The 17,935-nt window shown below is 42.3% G+C and overlaps 1 pseudogene; it reads right to left on the bottom strand.

The window, feature by feature from the left end:
• Positions 1-5,867: 5,867 nt before the first annotated feature.
• LOC109054291 overlaps positions 5,868-17,935 on the bottom strand; it is a 12,915-nt pseudogene continuing 847 nt past the window's right edge.

Raw genomic sequence — 17,935 nt, forward strand, 5'->3', positions numbered from 1 at the left:
TCTCTCTGCAAATTACTTTCATTCTTGTACAGAAATGTACACAGGAGCTCATGAAAGAAGAGCTTTAGGTTTTGAATAACTGTGTGTACATGATATATCCAAAAATGTAAAATGTTAAAAGAGGTATGAAGGCCCCTACTGGAGTAAGAAGCATACACACACACACACACACACACATACACATACACACATATATATATAGAGAGAGAGAGAGAGAGTGCCGTTTAAAAGTTTGGGATCAGTAAGATTTTTAATGTTTTTTAAAGAAGTTTCTTATGCTCACCAAGGCAGCATTTATTTATTTGATCAAAACTACAGAAAAAAAATAATAATAATTTTGTGATTTTTTTTTTAATAAACTTTAAATTATAATTTATTTCTGTGATGGACAGAATTTTCAGCATCATTACTCCAGTCTTCAGTGTCACATGATCTTCAGAAATCATTCTAATATGCTGATTTATTATCAACATTGGGAACAGTTGTGCTGCTTTATATTTTTTGAAACCTGTGATACTTTTTTCAGGATTTATCTGATAAATAGATAAAACGGTCAATGGTCAAATGTGTGAAAGTGCTCAATACATAGATAAAAGAAAGAAAAGAAGAAAGAAAAAGTAAAAAGAACAGTTTTTATTTAAAAAAAAAGTGTTACAATATACAACACTGTTCAAAAGTTTGGGGTCAGTAATTTTTTTTTAAAGAAATAAATACTTTTATTCAGCAAGGATGTATTAAATGGATAAAAAGTAAAAGTAAAGACGTATATTGTTAAAGGGGTCATATGATGCGATTTAAATTTTTCCTTTCTCTTTGGAGTGTTACAAGCTCTTGGTGCATAAAGAAGATTTGTGAAGTTGCAAAGACTCAAAGTCTCAACTTATTCTTAAGATATTCTTTATAAAATTTAAGTGTAAACCACACCCCCTTAAAACGGCTCATTCAAACACGCTCCCACATGTTTACGTGGGAAGATTTGCATAACCCCGCCCAAATGTTCATGCAAAGAAAGAAGGCGTACCTTTTATTCTTGTTGGTAGTATTGTTGTTGCCGCCACCGCCATGTCATGTAGACGCTGTGTGTTTCACTGTGAAAGCGAAACTACTTTGTCCGGCCTTCCAAAAGAGGACGATATCCGCTTCATCGTGCCTGGGGCTGATCCGTGCTGGTCGCTGAGGAAATATATCAACTTTGCACTGTGGATCGCTGAATCAGCATTGACTCACTCTAGACTGCGGCTCACTCTAGACCTCCGGCCTCCGCTCACTCAAGCCGACCGTGGCTCACTCCACACGGCGGCTCACTCTAGACTGCGGCTCACTCTAGACCTCCGGCCTCCGCTCACTCAAGCCAGCCGTGGCTCACTCTAGACGGCGGCTCACTCTAGACTGCGGCTCACTCTAGTCCTCCGGCCTCTGCTCACTCAAGTTGGTCGCGGTTCACTCTAGACCGCAGCTCACTCTAGACTCCGGCCTCCGCTCACTCAAGCCGGCCGCAGCTCACTCTAGAACGCGGCTCACTCTAGAACGCAGCTCACTCTAGTCCTCCGGCCTCCACTCACTCAAGCCAGCCGTGGCTCACTCTAGACTGCGGCTCACTCTAGGCCTCCGGCCTCCGCCCACCCAAGCCTCACACTAGACGGCGGCTCACTCTAGACGGACGGCGCCTCGGCCTCCGCTCACTCAAGCCGGCTGCGGCTCACTCTAGACTGCGGCTCACTCTAGACCTCCGGCCTCCGCTCACTCAAGCCAGCCACGCCTCACTCCAGACCGCGGCTCACTATAGACCTCCGGCCTCCGCTCACTCAAGCCAGCTCTAGACGGCAGCTCACTACGGCACACCACACGCCTCCGGCCTCCGCTCACTCAAGCCGGCTGCGGCTCACTCTAGACTGCGGCTCACTATAGACCTCCGGCCTCCGCTCACTCAAGCCAGCCACGCCTCACTCCAGACCGCGGCTCACTCTAGAACGCGGCTCACTCTAATCCTCTGGCCTCTGCTCACTCAAGCCAGCCGCGGCTCACTCTAGACTGCGGCTCACTCTAGGCCTCCGGCCTCCACTCACTCAAGCCAGCCGTGGCTCACTCTAGACTGCAGCTCACTCTAGGCCTCCGGCCTCTGCTCACTCAAGCCAGCCGTGGCTCACTCTAGACGGCGGCTCACTTTAGGCCTCCGGCCTCCGCTCACTCAAGCCAGCCGCGGGCTCACTCCAGACTGCGGCTCACTCTAGGCCTCCGGCCTCCGCTCACTCAAGCCGGCCGCGGCTCACTCCAGACTGCGGCTCACTCTAGGCCTCCGGCCTCCGCTCACTCAAGCCGGCCGCGGCTCACTCTAGACTGCGGCTCACTCTAGACCTCCGGCCTCTGCTCACTCGCCCCAGCCGCGGCTCACTCTAGACTGTGGCTCACTCTAGGCCTCCGGCCTCCGCTCACTCAAGCCAGCCGCGGCTCACTTTAGACTGCAGCTCACTCTAGACCTCCGGCCTCTGCTCACTCAAGCCAGCCGTGGCTCACTCTAGACTGCGGCTCACTCTAGGCCTCCGGCCTCCGCTCACTCAAGCCGGCCGCGGTTCACTCTAGGCCTCCGGCCTCCGCTCACTCAAGCCGGCCGCGGTTCACTCTAGACTGCGGCTCACTCTAGGCCTCCGGCCTCCGCTCACTCAAGCCGGCCGCGGCTCACTCTAGACTGCGGCTCACTCTAGACCTCCGGCCTCCGCTCACTCAAGCCAGCCACGCCTCACTCCAGAACGCGGCTCACTATAGAACGCAGCTCACTCTAGTCCTCCGGCCTCCACTCACTCAAGCCAGCCGCGGCTCACTCTAGACTGCAGCTCACTCTAGGCCTCCGGCCTCCGCTCACTCAAGCCAGCCGCGGCTCACTCCAGACTGCGGCTCACTCTAGGCCTCCGGCCTCCGCTCACTCCAGCCAGTGCTCCGCGGCTCACTCCAGACGCGGGCTCACTCTAGGCCGGCTGCGGCTCACTCTAGACTGCGGCTCACTCTAGGCCTCCGGCCTCCGCTCACTCAAGCCGGCTGCGGCTCACTCTAGACTGCGGCTCACTCTAGACCTCCGGCCTCCGCTCACTCAAGCCAGCCACGGCTCACTCCAGACTGCGGCTCACTCTAGAACGCGGCTCACTCTAATCCTCTGGCCTCTGCTCACTCAAGCCAGCCGCGGCTCACTCTAGACCGCGGCTCACTCTAGTCCTCCGGCCTCTGCTCACTCAAGCCAGCCACGGCTCACTCCAGACCGCGGCTCACTCTAGACCTCCGGCCTCCGCTCACTCAAGCCAGCCACGCCTCACTCCAGACCGCGGCTCACTATAGACCTCCGGCCTCCGCTCACTCAAGCCAGCCGCGGCTCACTCTAGACCGCGGCTCACTCTAGGCCTCCGGCCTCTGCTCACTCAAGGTGTGTGACGCTGTTTCTTTGAGAAAGCGAAACTACTTTGTTTTGCCTTCCAAAAGAGGCGTGACTAGAAATCATGTTTATATCACGTTAATAATGTGTTTTAATGTTTATGTCCCGTCGTTCCGGCTGGATATGGCATCTCAGTATGTTAAGAGGCGTAACATTTCCGTCACACGCTTGAGGCATTCGGCCAATCACAACGCACTTGATAGCTGGCTAATCACAGCACACCTCGCTTTTCAGAACGATGAGCTTTGTAAAAATCGGTGCGTATTAGAAGGTGGGGCATAGAGGAGAAACAATAATGTACAGTATGTGGAAAATATTGTGTTTTTTGAACCTTAAACCGCATAAACACATTTCATTACACCAAATACACACACAAAAAAATATTTTTAGCAGCATCATATGACCCCTTTAAAAAGATTTCTATTTTGGATAAATTCTGTACATTTTAACTTTTATTCATCAAAGAATCAAAGAAAAAAATAATAATCTGATAAATATTACAAGGTTCCGAAATTAATTAAATAAATAAAATAAACATTCGGAATTGAGCGATTGAAGAAAAATCACGTTCACGTGACGCTGTAATCCAAGCGATGATAGTAGTAGAAGTAGAGGAGTTGGATGACTTTTTTTCCTTTATAAGGTAGCCTAATTGTTAATTTTACAGTTTTTTTTTTGTTATGTATTAATTATCATGGGCTGTGATAAAAAAAAAAAAAAAAAAAAAAAAAAAAAAACAATTAGGGCTATACTAATACTAAGAGTATATTTGGTTCGAAAAGCCTGTATGTTACATCTCCTTTTTGAAGCTCTTGTGTTTTTCTCCTTTTCCATCTCTCCAATCCCGTTCTGCTCACAGGTGATTGGAGATGAGTTTTGTCCCTGCTATGTTGCAGTTTGCTGATTGTTGTAAAATAATTTAAAAAATATTGGCCTTGTTTTTGAAATTGCTTATTTGTCTCGCGAGAGTCGGCAACGGTAGTGCGCGCATCACTCTTGGGCTTCGCGCCTTATTCTGAGGGTCAGATAACGACGGCCACAGAGGGACCAGCGCCAAAGAAAATGCGCATTTAATCGGAAAAGACAGACATGGATGATGTTTTTGAGAGAGTATCGGGATGTCATGTCTCCACGTGACAGAAAAATCCACACGCAAGTTTGGGTCAGAGATGTGAGGTAAGGTTTATTTATTTTATTAGTTGGCAAAAATGACGTCAAATGTATGTCTACTTCACAAACTTTATGGTTTAAATTAAGCTCAGCGTTTTTTATTTTTTTTATTTTAATAGTTTATATAAAATGTCATGATCCAACTGCAAATTCAAATTGCAGATATTCAGTATAAAGTATTGACACTGCAACTGAGGCTCAGTGTCAAGCCACAGGCCATTTCAACTTTTCATTAAAGTTCATTATCTAAAAATAAAGAATGATGTCCTCATTTATTTTTGATAGAATGAGTTACTGCTAATGGTTGTTTGCCAGTGATGGGTTACTTCATGTTTACGCCAAGATCCTCCTTCAGAGCTCTACAGCTGAACCAGGCTAAAAGTCTCATAAAACAACAAATTATTATTTGAATTCTGAGGTAACTAGGGTTTTCTGGGTGGTTACTAGAGTGCTCCTAGGCTATATGAGGTGGTTGCTAAGGCATTAATAGGAGGTTAAGTAAGAAGTATCGACCTAGTTACTTAAATGTAAGTAAAACAGAAATGAAACTCATCTCAAGCATTAACACGGACAGCGAACAACTAACAAGATGACTAGAAAGGTAAGTTTGATTATCATTATATTGTCCCTTATGAGTAATTAAGTTTAATTATTAACTTGAATTATTATTGACTTCTTATATTTACATTTGTGCTTGAGTTATTGTTATTTTTAATCTGGAAAAAGGCTTATTTTAAACTTCTTTCCAAGACTAGACATTAGTAGTTGCTCTAACACAGTTGAGTCACAGAGATCGGTAATGCATGAATTCTAGTATGCAGCTCTTTTAGTGTACTTACAATGCTATTACTCTAATTGCGATTGTCTTTAACGATCTGGTTAACAAGACTAACATCATGTAATTTGTGTCAGAAATGCTTAAGTAGTTTCCTGCATGGAAATTCAAGTACTTAAGCAGGAATACATAATAATTATTGTAGTGATGTATACCTGGTAAATAGCTGAAACTGCTGAGTAAATTCAGGAATCATAACGTAATAGTGTACAGTTTGAAAGATGGATACATATTCAAAAGTATTTCATTCTCCTGTGTTTTAGAATGATTTGCCTTTTTTCATGCAGACACTTCTCATACCATATGATGGAGAGCTTTATGTAAATGCTTGATAGTTACAGAGACACAACAGCAAGAAGTTTGCAGGTCTACTTTTATTGTCACTAACTGCACATTGACATTTCACAAGCAGCTCATATTGTATGATGGCTTGCTACTCTGTCTGGATATTGTCCCTCACTCCTCGGCTTCTTTGCCCTGAAAACAAGAACATATAAGAGTCATTATGATCTCACCAGACTATTTGAAAATAAATTTAAATGTGACTTTCATGCTGAGCTACTTTGTGCTGGTCCTGAACATCAGTTTTCCAAGTGTAGATCCATCCTATAACCCAAAAACTCTTGATCAGATAAACAAGGATAGAAGCAAACTCTGCCCAAAGGATGAAGGCAAAACACCAGGATGCAAAATGCTTTTAATCTTGAAAATATTGTGAATGACTTTGCTTTAAACATTTAAATGAATTCAGCTTTACTTTATTAAATATGCAGCATTTGCACCCTTGCAGTGTAAACCACTTCATTTATTATTATTAGCGGTCTACTCACTTGCAGTGTGGAGACAGTGATAGTCAAAACCATATATCGAACAATCTAACCTAATAACATGGCCTCAAAATGGGGAAAAAAGTGTGGTTCACGTGTGTAATGTGAAATGGGTCTAACAGTATGTTTCTTGTTTTCTTATTTATTGTTTGGTTTTCTAAGCTAATCTGCTGCTTACATCTTACACAAACACACAGTGTACGCTGGTGACCATCCTGACACAACCTGCATAATGGGAAGTTTATACTAATTATTATATATTTATGTTAGTTATGTTAAATAAAAAGATGCTGGCAAAAATATTTAGCTTTCTGACCATTAGGAAAAAATGTCAGTATAGTTTTTCATTGCAACCCAAATTCGGTCTCACATTTACAATAATTGTGCAGTGCTGCCATTTTTAGTTCAGTGAGCTTCACATGAATAAGCAAGAAAATACATACTTTTAGTTTCTTTAATCACATACCGGACCTCCGACAGAAGATGAGAATTCACCAAAACATTCAGCAGGTCAGAGACCATCCACCCCAGTCAAGTTTTTTTAGCAGTCTGGTAGGACTATCTGAACTAACAGCTTTGCTCTTTGTAGCTATTTTACAACCCAACACTGTTAACATGGTAGTATAAGTTTAAATGTTACCTTCCCAGCGTCACGGCTCTTGGCTCTCAGCTTGTTGACCTGGGACTCAGCGATGTCAGCGCGTTCCTGAGCCTCCTCCAGCTCATGCTGTACCTTCCTGTACCTGGACAGGTGAGTGTTGGCCTGCTCCTCCTGTTAGGATGACACCAGATATCCAACCCCTTTTCAGAGCATTGCACTCATGGCACCTCACACTTAAGACATTTGACATTAGACTTACAGCTTCTTCAGCCTGGCGCTTGTAGGCCTTCACTTTCAGCTGCAGCTTGTCTACCAGATCCTGCAGTCGGGTCACGTTCTTCTTGTCTTCCTCAGTCTTTGGGTTTAAGTATTGTTCATGGTCTTAGTTTACCTATGTATATTATAATGAAATGTAAGTTTCTAAATCCTGTGTAGTTTTACCTGGTAGGTGAGCTCCTTCACTCTCCTTTCATATTTGCGCACTCCTTTCACAGCATCTGCACCACGTCTCTGTTCAGCTTCAACTTCAGCCTCCAACTCACGCACTCAGTAGAGAGTTATTGTTGTCACCTGTCAAATCTCTGCCATAGCTAGTTCACATAAGACTGTATTTAGCTCGTAATTTACCCTGGACTCCAGTTTCTGGAGCTGTTTCTTTCCACCCTTCATGGCCAGACTCTCAGCCTCATCCAGACGGTGCTGCAGGTCTTTGACAGTCACCTCCAGGTTCTTCTTCATCCTCTCCAGGTGAGCACTGGTGTCCTGCTCCTTCTTCAGCTCCTCAGCCATCATGGCAGCCTGAAATATAAGCCAATTCAAATGAAAATAGCCAATATAGACTGAAATACCTTCCATGAAGGTTCCCTTTGTTACCACATGCAGATAAACAAAGTCAAAAAAACTGTTTAACTTAGAATAGAGCAACGGGATGTAAACACTCACATCAGTGATGGCCTTCTTGGCCTTCTCCTCTGCATTTCTGGCCTCCTGGACTGCATCGTCCACCTCACCTTGAACCTGGACCAGATCAGCCTCAAGCTTCTTCTTGGTGTTAATAAGACTTGTATTCTGTGGGATTTAAGCAGGTAGTTTAGTGTACATTTAACTAAAACTCTGTTATCATGTAACCTGAATGTGCTCCAAGTATAGTTTTTCTGTACTTGTGAGTGCAGCAGTCCCACACGTTCGCTGGCATCCACCAGCTCCTGCTCCGCCACTTTGCGACCTCTCTCTGTTTGCTCCAGTGCAGCTCTCAGTTCCTCAATCTCTGCTTGCATCAGGTTATTCCTGCGCTCCACCATGGCCACCTGCTCCTTCATGTCCTCCTGTCCTCTGACAGCTTCATCAAGGTGCAGTTGGGCATCCTGTGGTAATGTTCTTTCTTTGTTAGTTGCATGTCTCATATTCATATGATCATACATTTGATGTGTGTTGTATTTCTACAGAAAGATACCTTGAGTTGTCCTTGGACGTTCCTGAGCTGTTTCTGGGCCTCAGCAGCCTGGCGGTTGGCATGACTCAGCTGGACCTCCATCTCATTCAGATCTCCCTCCATCTTCTTTTTGACTCTCAGGGCATCATTTCTGCTTCTGATTTCAGAGTCCAGAGTGCTCTGCATTGAATCGATCACTCTTTGGCTGTTCCTCTTGATCTGTTCTATCTCCTCGTCCTTCTCAGCAAGCTTCCTGTCAATCTCACTCTTCACCTGGTTCAGCTCCAGCTGCACACGAAGAATCTTGGACTCTTCATGCTCCAGGGTGCCCTGATGGATAGTAGTAATAATAAGAATTGTATAAAGCTCATAGAAAAGTTATGTAATGCTCTTTTAAGAAATGAATCGAATTGACAGTTTAAAGTAACAGTACTTCAGCCTCTTCAAGTGCAGTCTGGATCTCTGCTTTCTCGGACTCCACTGTCTTCTTGGCTTTCTCTAACTCATGAATGCTCTTTCCAGTTTCTCCAAGCTGCTCAGTAAGGTCAGAAATCTCCTCTAAAGGGTTTTAAAAAGTGGAATTGTATAACTTTCTATTTTAATGCATCTTTTTAAAAATGATTTTTGAACAAAAAAAAGTGTTATTTACGTTGCAGATTCTTGTTCTCCCTCTTCAGGGTCTCGAGGTGGTCAAGTGTTTCCTCATAGGAGTTCTTCATTTTGAACAGCTCAGTGCTGAGAGAACGAGCTTCTTTCTGAGCACCTTCTAGTTCAGCCTGGCTTTCCTCATACTTCTGTTTCCACTCTGCTAGGACCTGAAGAAAAAGGCATTGTTAATTAGCCAAGTCCATGGTTCAAGATTTAGATTTAAAGATTATCCCCATCCTTCTCACCTTGTCAAAGTTTCTCTGCTTCTTGTCAAGGTTGGCAGCCAATGCATTTGCCCTCTCCACATCAATCATGAGGTCCTCTACTTCACCCTGCAGTCTCTGTTTGGTCTTTTCCAGAGAGGCACACTTGGAGTTCACCGCTTCAATGGATTCTTCAGCATCCTGCAGACGCTGGGCAAGCTTTTTCCTGAAGAAAGTGAAATGAAATAATGAAATCTTACTAACTTTTGTGATATTAAATGTAGGGTGCTGGAGACATTGATCTTTGTTGTATTTACTTGGCTTCCTCAAGCTCCTCAGTGCGTTGGATGGCATCAGTCTCATATTTGGTTCTCCACTGAGCCACCTCACTGTTGGCCTTAGACATTCCACGCTGGAGTTCAGTTTTGGCCTCCTGCTCTTCCTCATACTGCTCTCTGAGCAAATCACAGTCATGACGTGCAGACTGAACCGCATGGGCCAGAGCATTCTTGGCTTAAAGTCAGAAAAACATTAAAGTATTTACTAACTTAATCTGCCTGTATTTTAACTTATTTTACTTGTTTTATATTAGGTAAATGATTGCCTTGGAGTGTGTGGATGTTTAACATATTTCAGAGTTTTGTGCTGCAATATCCAGTCTTGTCAAACTTTAAATAAAACTAAACTGAAAATGTTTCTATTCCTGTTGTACACAGCTTTATCATAGCTATATGTAGTACTTTATAAGGTAATCTTTTTGGTAGGAACACACCTTAACCTCTTCCTCAATATGTCTTTTGAGTTCCTCAATCTGTTGAGTGTAAGCCTGTTTGCCTCTCGTCAGTTGAGAAACAAGAGCTTCTTTCTCCTCCAGTTGGCGGCCAAATTCACCTAATATGAGACAATGTATAATTTATTAGAGTCATGAAAGAGTCGTATGATGTCAGTACTGGGTTTGCAAAGTTGTGTGCCATTGTGTATATGATATAGTATTTTCATACCATTTTCAGTTTGGAGCCTTGCCTTCTGAGCATTTATGTCATTAAGTTGGCGCACAAGCTCATCATTCTTCGTTTTTAGCTCACTTCCTTGGTCTTCTAATGTACGACATATCTTTTCAAGGTTTGCCTACATCAGTTAAGAAATATCAACTTTGAATTCATTTAGATTCTTCTGGATATTATTCATAATTCAAACAGGTAAAGTTAAAGTAGTTTTGTGAAACTAAAAATTAACTTTTTCTTAAAGATTTTTTTTTTCAAGATTATACCTTTGCTTTAGCCACAGCCTCCATGTTGCTTGTCAAGTCATCAATCTCCATCTTGTATTCACTCTTCTCCTTCTCCAGCTTCTGCTTGACCCGATGGAGGTTGTCGATCTGTTCTCCGAGTTCAGCCACACTGTCTGCCTGCTTCTTTCGGAGAGCTGCAGCTGTAGCTTCATGCTGCAAGGTAGACTCTTCCAGATCACGACGCAACTTCTGGAATTCAGCTTCACGCTTCTTGTTCATCTCAACCTGGGCAGCAGTGGCACCACCAGCTTCCTCAAGCCTCTCGCTGATCTCTTCAAGTTCCCTGGAGAGATCAGCTCTCTGCTTCTCCACTTTAGCACGAGCAGCTCGCTCTGCCTCAATTTCTTCTTCCAGCTCCTCTATACGGGCCTAAATGAAAAAAAGAAAAATTACTTGCCCAGTGATTTATGTCAGTTTTCACAGCTATGCATCTTCATCACAGTTTTACACAAAAATGATTAGGGTTAGTGTTACCTGAAGTTCTTTGATCTTCTTCTGAAGCTGAGCTCCCAAAGACTGTTCATCCTCAATCTTGCTCAAAAGCTGACTTATCTCAAAGTCCTTCCTGTTTTAATGTAGTGTGTGTGTGTTTTTTAATGTTCAAGATAGTTATTTTTGTGCAGTTGTGTAAAGTTCTAACATCTGATGTCCACTCACTTTTTGATCTTCTCATCTGATTGCTGTTTGTCATTCTCCAGGTCCATTATGGACTCCTGGGCCAGTTTCAGATCACCCTCAAGCTTCCTCTTGGCTCTCTCAAGGTCCATACGGAGCTTCTTCTCTTGCTCCAGTGAGCCCTCAAGCTATTGTGATATAAACCAGAGCATTCAAATCTGGTATATAACAACAAAATTAATTTCACTTTGATTGATGGTCTCATTCTCATGCTAAACATCTTACATCATCAACTTGCTGCTCAAGCTTTGCCTTAGCTTTAGTCAGAGTGTTGACTTTGTCTTCCTCTGCCTGAAGGTCATCAAGAGTCTGCTGGTGTGCCTCTTGGAGGGCTTTCTTCTCTTTGGTCAGCTTTGCGATGCTCTCATCCTGAGAGGCCATCTCCTCCGTCAGGTTTTTCACCTAAATGGAAGCATTGCTTACTGGTTTTATTCTCAGGAGCCTGAACTTAGAAGTGTGAACAAGATGTGAAAGTATATTGACCTTATTTTCTGTTGCATGCTTCTCCTTCTCCACTTTTGCCAAGGTGAGCTCCAGGTCATCAATGTCTTTCTTCAGCTCGGAGCATTCATCCTCCAGTTTCCTCTTCTTGGCAGTCAGTTCAGCATTGATTTCCTCTTCATCTTCCAGTCTCTCGTTTGTCTCTTTGAGTTTGGCCTCGAGCTGGATCTTGCTTTTGATGAGTCCTTCACATCTCTCCTCAGCATCAGAGAGGTTTTCAGATTCCTGTTCATTGACATGGATGTAGTTAATGATTTATGTTCATAGCTATTTGGTTGTTAAGTGGTGACATAAGAAGCATTGTTTCCGGGTTCAAGCCTCAACTCGCTTCACTTGAGAATACTACCTCAGCAGCCATTTATGAGCACTGTTTATTCATATTAAACATTTTAGCTAAATGTTTTCAAACTTACAGTGTACAATACAGACTACATGCTCACGGCTTCCCAAACATAAATAATTTTTATATTTATTTATTTATATTTTCACTGTCTGGTTATCTCGGATTTCGATACGGGGTTAAAGGTTAGGATTATATATTTTTTGGTAGTATTATATCACATTGTGAATGTATACTAGCACTTTTTGTTGTTTTCTCATGGTATCTCATAGAGCGTTTGGACACGGAAAGTAGATATAATCTATATTAGGATAAAAGCTGAAATACTCACAGCAGCTACTTGCAGTTGAAGGTCATTTTTCTCTTGAAGAAGTGACACCATTTTCTCCTCAAGCTCCTTCTTTTTAGCTAATGCCTTTGTTAAATCTTCTTTCATTTTCTCAAAGTTTTCCTTCATGGCTGCCATTTCTTTCTCAGTCTCTGCACTCTTCAGAAGAGGCTTGATCTTGAAGTAGAGCTTCATCCATGGCCAATGTTTGACGTTCATGAATGAGCGGATGTTGTATTGGATTGCAAAAATAGACTCTCTGTGGAAGAGAGTTTCTGGTTTTTGTTTGACCAAAATCTTCAACTTCATACATTTTCTAGTATATCGAATAATGCAAATTTCACTCACCTTCTCTCCATCATCTTCACAAACTCTCTCCTCATGAGGAAGCCACGGCAAAGAGCCTGAGTCATGGTAACCAGCTCTGCCAGTTTCTCATCTCTCATCTCCTCAAGAGTACCCAACAGACCAGCTTTGAAGAACACCTGTACAAATATAATGATGTTAACTGGTATGTTATGGAAGCCATTTCATGTAGAGTTGAGCTTAATGTAACTCACCTTGGTGTGTCCAAACTTATATTGGGTGTGGTCAATATCAATAGACCCCAAGAGTTTCTCTGAAGCCTTTTTGTTGTCAATGAACTGTCCCTCAGGTATGACGCTAGCATTTAATACTTTGTACCTATAGGACATCAAGACAACAGTTATATTTTGGAGAAAGCACAATTTTGAAATGTGGTTAAGAATAGGTGGTGTATTATCTCTAATTTGTAACAGTCTTAGAGACTGCTAACATGTTTTCCCTGTAGTTTCTCTTCACTGCCATTAAGGGGGCGAGGGGGGGCTATAGGTATCTAGGAATATAATTCTGTTTAGACAATGGAAGTCAGTCATGTTATGAAGAGGTAGGAATGGCCTACCTGATATTGACTCACATGTTGTTTCATGGGAAACTTCTGTTTATTGCCCAGAATGAGTAATGCTTTGTTTCTTGTTTCTGTGATTTCATTTATTGTGAATTTCTTCAGAATGTCTGCTAATACTTTGTATTGTTTGTTGTAAAGGGGCCTCAGGTCATGAACCTACTGTTTGGTGGGTTAGCATGAGGCGCTAATCCCACATGGTAAGGGCTGTTTAAAGAGCAACATGGAGCCTTCAGTGTTTTTTTTTTTTACTCATGTTGAATGAAGGCCATGGCATATAGGAGCTGCAAAAGTGTCTACCCGTGTGAATTCTGATTTTTGGATAGCATTTCACAAGGATTATATATTTGTATTGTGTTTTTTTTTTTCATTTGAGATTTGTAAGCCATTCAATCTGGTGTTACTCTCATTCAAAATAATATGTCTTTAAGCCTTTTTGATTTTCCTTTTTAAGCCTTTTTGTTTGTCTTTAGCTTGAAGGTGAAAACTAGTTTAAAAAGTCTGGTTGAACAAACATTGAACCCTCCCTAAAATAGATTTTAGCTTAAACTTTTGCATATGAGAGTGGTGGTTATAAATTAATAGGTTGAAACAGGTTTAGTGTCTTTACCTCTGCTTGAAGTCACCATAGAGGATTCTGCTGGGGAAACCCTTCCTGCAGATTCTGATACCCTCCAGCACACCATTACACCTGAGCTGGTGGATAACCAGGAAGTTCTCCATCAGACCTGCAATGCAAATGTTGTTAAGGTTCCAGAAGTATTTTCAAAACTGTGATGCATTTGATTCTTTAGGAATCAAGTTTACCTGGAGTCTTAGACTCATTAGGAATCAAGCAGCGCACAAAGTGAGGGTGAGTGCTCCTCAGGTTAGTCATCAGCTTCCCCAAGTTCTCCTGTGGAAATATTTGTCACAAGTCTAGTTTTTTATAGAGAGGAGGTTCACATCCTTCATTAAAAGAGAGAATCAGTTTACCCTAAAAAGTGCAGACACAGTCTGGAAGGAACCACCCTTCTTTTTGCCTCCTTTCTTTCCACCGCCACCCTCAGCTGTTTTATGTCATTAAAAACTGTTATTGCAAATTTTTTTTTGCTTTTCATTAATATTTTCAATAAATCACTATGTGAATTTTGTCTCACACGTAATTAAAAGACAAAGGGTTTCAGGAAATGCAGATGTTCGTACCTTCAGCACCTGCATGAGCGACATACAGGAAGGACAGCAGTTTGAGCGATGACTTTTGGTAAAGTTGCACAACAGAGTCGTTCAGTGGATCCTTGTTCTTGTCCAACCAGCCAACAATGTTGTAGTCCACAGTACCGGCGTAGTGCACCAGAGAGAAGTGGGCCTCTGCCTTACCTTTGGCAGGCTTGGGCTTCTGGAAAGCTGCACTTTTGCCCAGATGCTGATCATGCAGCTTGTTTTTGAAGCTTGTGTCTGTTGCCTTGGGGAACATGCACTCCTCTTCAAGGATGGAGAAGATGCCCATTGGCTGTTGGAGAAATGTTCACACTAAAATACAGTCACAATGTAAACAGTAAATTTAATTTACAGAATATCCTCTTACCTTCTCAATAAGCTCAATGCAGGCAGCCAAGTCCATACCAAAGTCAATGAACTCCCATTCAATGCCTTCTTTCTTGTACTCCTCTTGCTCCAGAACAAACATGTGGTGGTTGAAGAACTGTTGCAGTTTCTCATTTGTGAAGTTGATGCAAAGCTGCTCCAAGCTGTTGAACTGATAATTCAAGAGAGGCAAGTTCTTACTGATGACTGTCATCTTTTATATCTTGATTCTTACTAGCTGTTTCCATCACCCTGTTTTTATGCACATTTTCAAGTATTACATCAGAAAAGAGTGATGGAAACATCAAATTTTAATAAAAATCCCTTAATTCGCAAAAACGTTTTACGCTAGCTTGAGGTTATTTTTGACTTTTGCGACAAAAGGTTTAATGGGAATAATAGGAGGTGGAAACGCATTTGCAGAATAAATTCCTCATTGCGCATTAAAAAAATAATGTGACTTTGCATAAGGGATGGCAAACCTGACTAACCAGTGGACCGATCTCGTTCCATAGCATCTGAAATGTTAGGGTCATTCTTAAATGCCCGAGCAAAGTCTGTCATCAATGTATTTCTGTATAATTGCCTCCCAGAAGTGTTACACGACTGCGTTCCCAAACAGCAGCATCCACCTCCAAAAGCAATGACTGCATTTATTATGTTTCGTCTACTGAGGCACAAGTAATTTATTATATTGGCCTATGACAATTATTATATTCAGGGGCTTCTCCTAGTTTTCTTAGTGATATATAGCGTAGCGCCAGTTCTACCAAGAAGTGACCATTTTGTACTCTTTGACTCGTTGGATGGAAACAGTGCTTAATTGGAAATAATTTGTGATATTTAAATTTTGCACATAAGTTAAATTTGCATCTTTGGATTGGAACCCGGCTACAGAGACATTAATGACTGATGCTTACGTCAAAGATCTCAAATCCAGCGATGTCCAGCACACCAATGAAGAACTGTCTAGGCTGCTTGGTGTCCAACATCTCATTGATACGGACGACCATCCACAAGAACATTTTCTCATAGACAGACTTGCAGAGAGCCATTACTGCGTTGTTCACCTGAGAAACAGTGTAATTGAAATTAAATTTTACTTTGTGAAGTATTAATTTATTTTATTTTTTTGTGAATGTCTTTGGGACATTTCTCACATCATTTAACTACTGAGAAGGTAAGTGATCACCTGTGGTACTGTCTGGCCTTTGGTCACCATCTCATTCCCAACCTTCACTCTGGGGAAGCACAGAGCTTTCAGCATGTCAGCGGAGTTGAGCCCCATGAGGTAAGCGATTTTATCAGCCACTGAGGAAGAACAGTTTTATGCATTACTTTCACTAATGAAGTCTATGTTTGCATGCTAATTTATGTTAATAATACACCCTACCCTCAGTGCCATCAGGTTCAGCCTGCTCCTCTCTCTGCTTCTGTTTGAACTTCATGTTCCCATGATGCATCACAGCACCTGTTAGCTTGTAGATGCTGATTTTCTCATCAGAACTGAAGCCCAGAATATCAATGGCAGTCTGTTTTTACACAGACCAAAATAAGTCACATTATTTATTAGAGTCAAAAAGAGATATTTATTCAAAAGAGATTAGAGTCAAGAGAGGTATTTTATGTAATGCAATATTCAGTTTATGCTGGTGTTTTTCTGATGTTCATTTGCTCAGATATATTGCATAGAATCTGGAAACGGCACTACTACTACTACTAATAATGAATTTGTCCACATACATCTGTGGCAATGAACTCCTCCACATCATTGATGCTCTTGACAGTGACTTCACCCTGGCTGATCATTGGATAGTCATAAGGGTTGGTGGTGATGAGCAGGGCCTCTATAAAGAGTTGATGTGCAGCATGTTAACAGTGCTCTCAAACTAGGAAATAACTAAAAACACACAATCCTGTAGATTTCTCACCGAGCAGCTCTGGCTTGTGTCCAGTCATGAGCTGGTAGAAGATGTGGTAACTCCTCTCAGCCGACAGCTGGATGTGTTACTCTCGACTTTTCCAGCAGATCTGTAAATAGAGACATTGATTTCAATCAATCCACATGTTAGCCTCCAAATAAACATTTAGAAAAAAAAAAGTTGACTTACAAGTTTCAATATCAGCTGAGGCCAGTTTTCCAGTGGTCCCAAAGTGAATCCTGATGAATTTACCCTACAGAGATTGAATTCATTTAGAACAGTTTGGAATTTCCCAGATTTTTTAATGTTAACTGAATTTGTATAATGCACTTAATCAGACCTCAGCTACTTACAAAACGAGAGGAGTTGTCATTCCTTACAGTCTTGGCATTACCATAAGCCTCCAGCAGAGGGTTGGCTGCAATGATTTGATCCTCTAGCGACCCCCTGGTGAGTATTTAATTAATTAAATTTTTAATGTAGAATAAAGGCCAAAGTATACTTCAGGTGTCTGCAGCCGCGCACCGTCCGCATTACGTAATTTTTGTCATCATGAGGGCTTGTGGACAGCCGTGCACCCTGTCCACGTGTAGGCAATTTTTTGAGACCACGCAGTACAACAGTGCATGCGCAAGAAAAAGGGCAGCAGGGACGCAAGAGTCCAAACAATTGTACTGTGCATGTGTCTAACTCGGCAATCTGTGTCATCTGTGGATGAGTATGCTTTGAAAGCTGTGCGGACGGGGCTGTGCGGACGCGGCTGTGGAACGAAGAAAGTGAAGAATACCAGGCCTTAATTCTATCACTTACTTTGGATAATATTTGATTGTTTATTTTAGTTACCTGCATTTTGCCAGGGACAGGTTCTGCCTCTTCGCTCCAGACACAGCGATTGTCGCAAAGTACTGGATCACACGTTTGGTGTTGACAGTCTTTCCTGCACCAGATTCTCCACTGAGTTGAAGTGAAAACACATTTCAGAATATTAGAGAAGACTTTTTTTTTGACAAATTAGCTTTTATTTAAATATTCTTTAAAAACCATAATCATCAAACAGTTACATGCATGCCAGAAAGTAGTAATGTGACATTCGGCACCGAGGCTCCGAAGCTTGTTTCAATCTCAGAGTGAAGCACTGCACTGGAGCTTTGATTAGTTTGCCATAAACACATGATCCTGTGAATTGCGACACTTCGTTTTCGCACACAACCCATTGTGCAGGTTTTGAGTGTCATTCACTTCTTGGTTAA

This window comes from Cyprinus carpio, chromosome A22, assembly GCF_018340385.1.
Source record: "Cyprinus carpio isolate SPL01 chromosome A22, ASM1834038v1, whole genome shotgun sequence".
Lineage (NCBI taxonomy): Eukaryota > Metazoa > Chordata > Actinopteri > Cypriniformes > Cyprinidae > Cyprinus > Cyprinus carpio.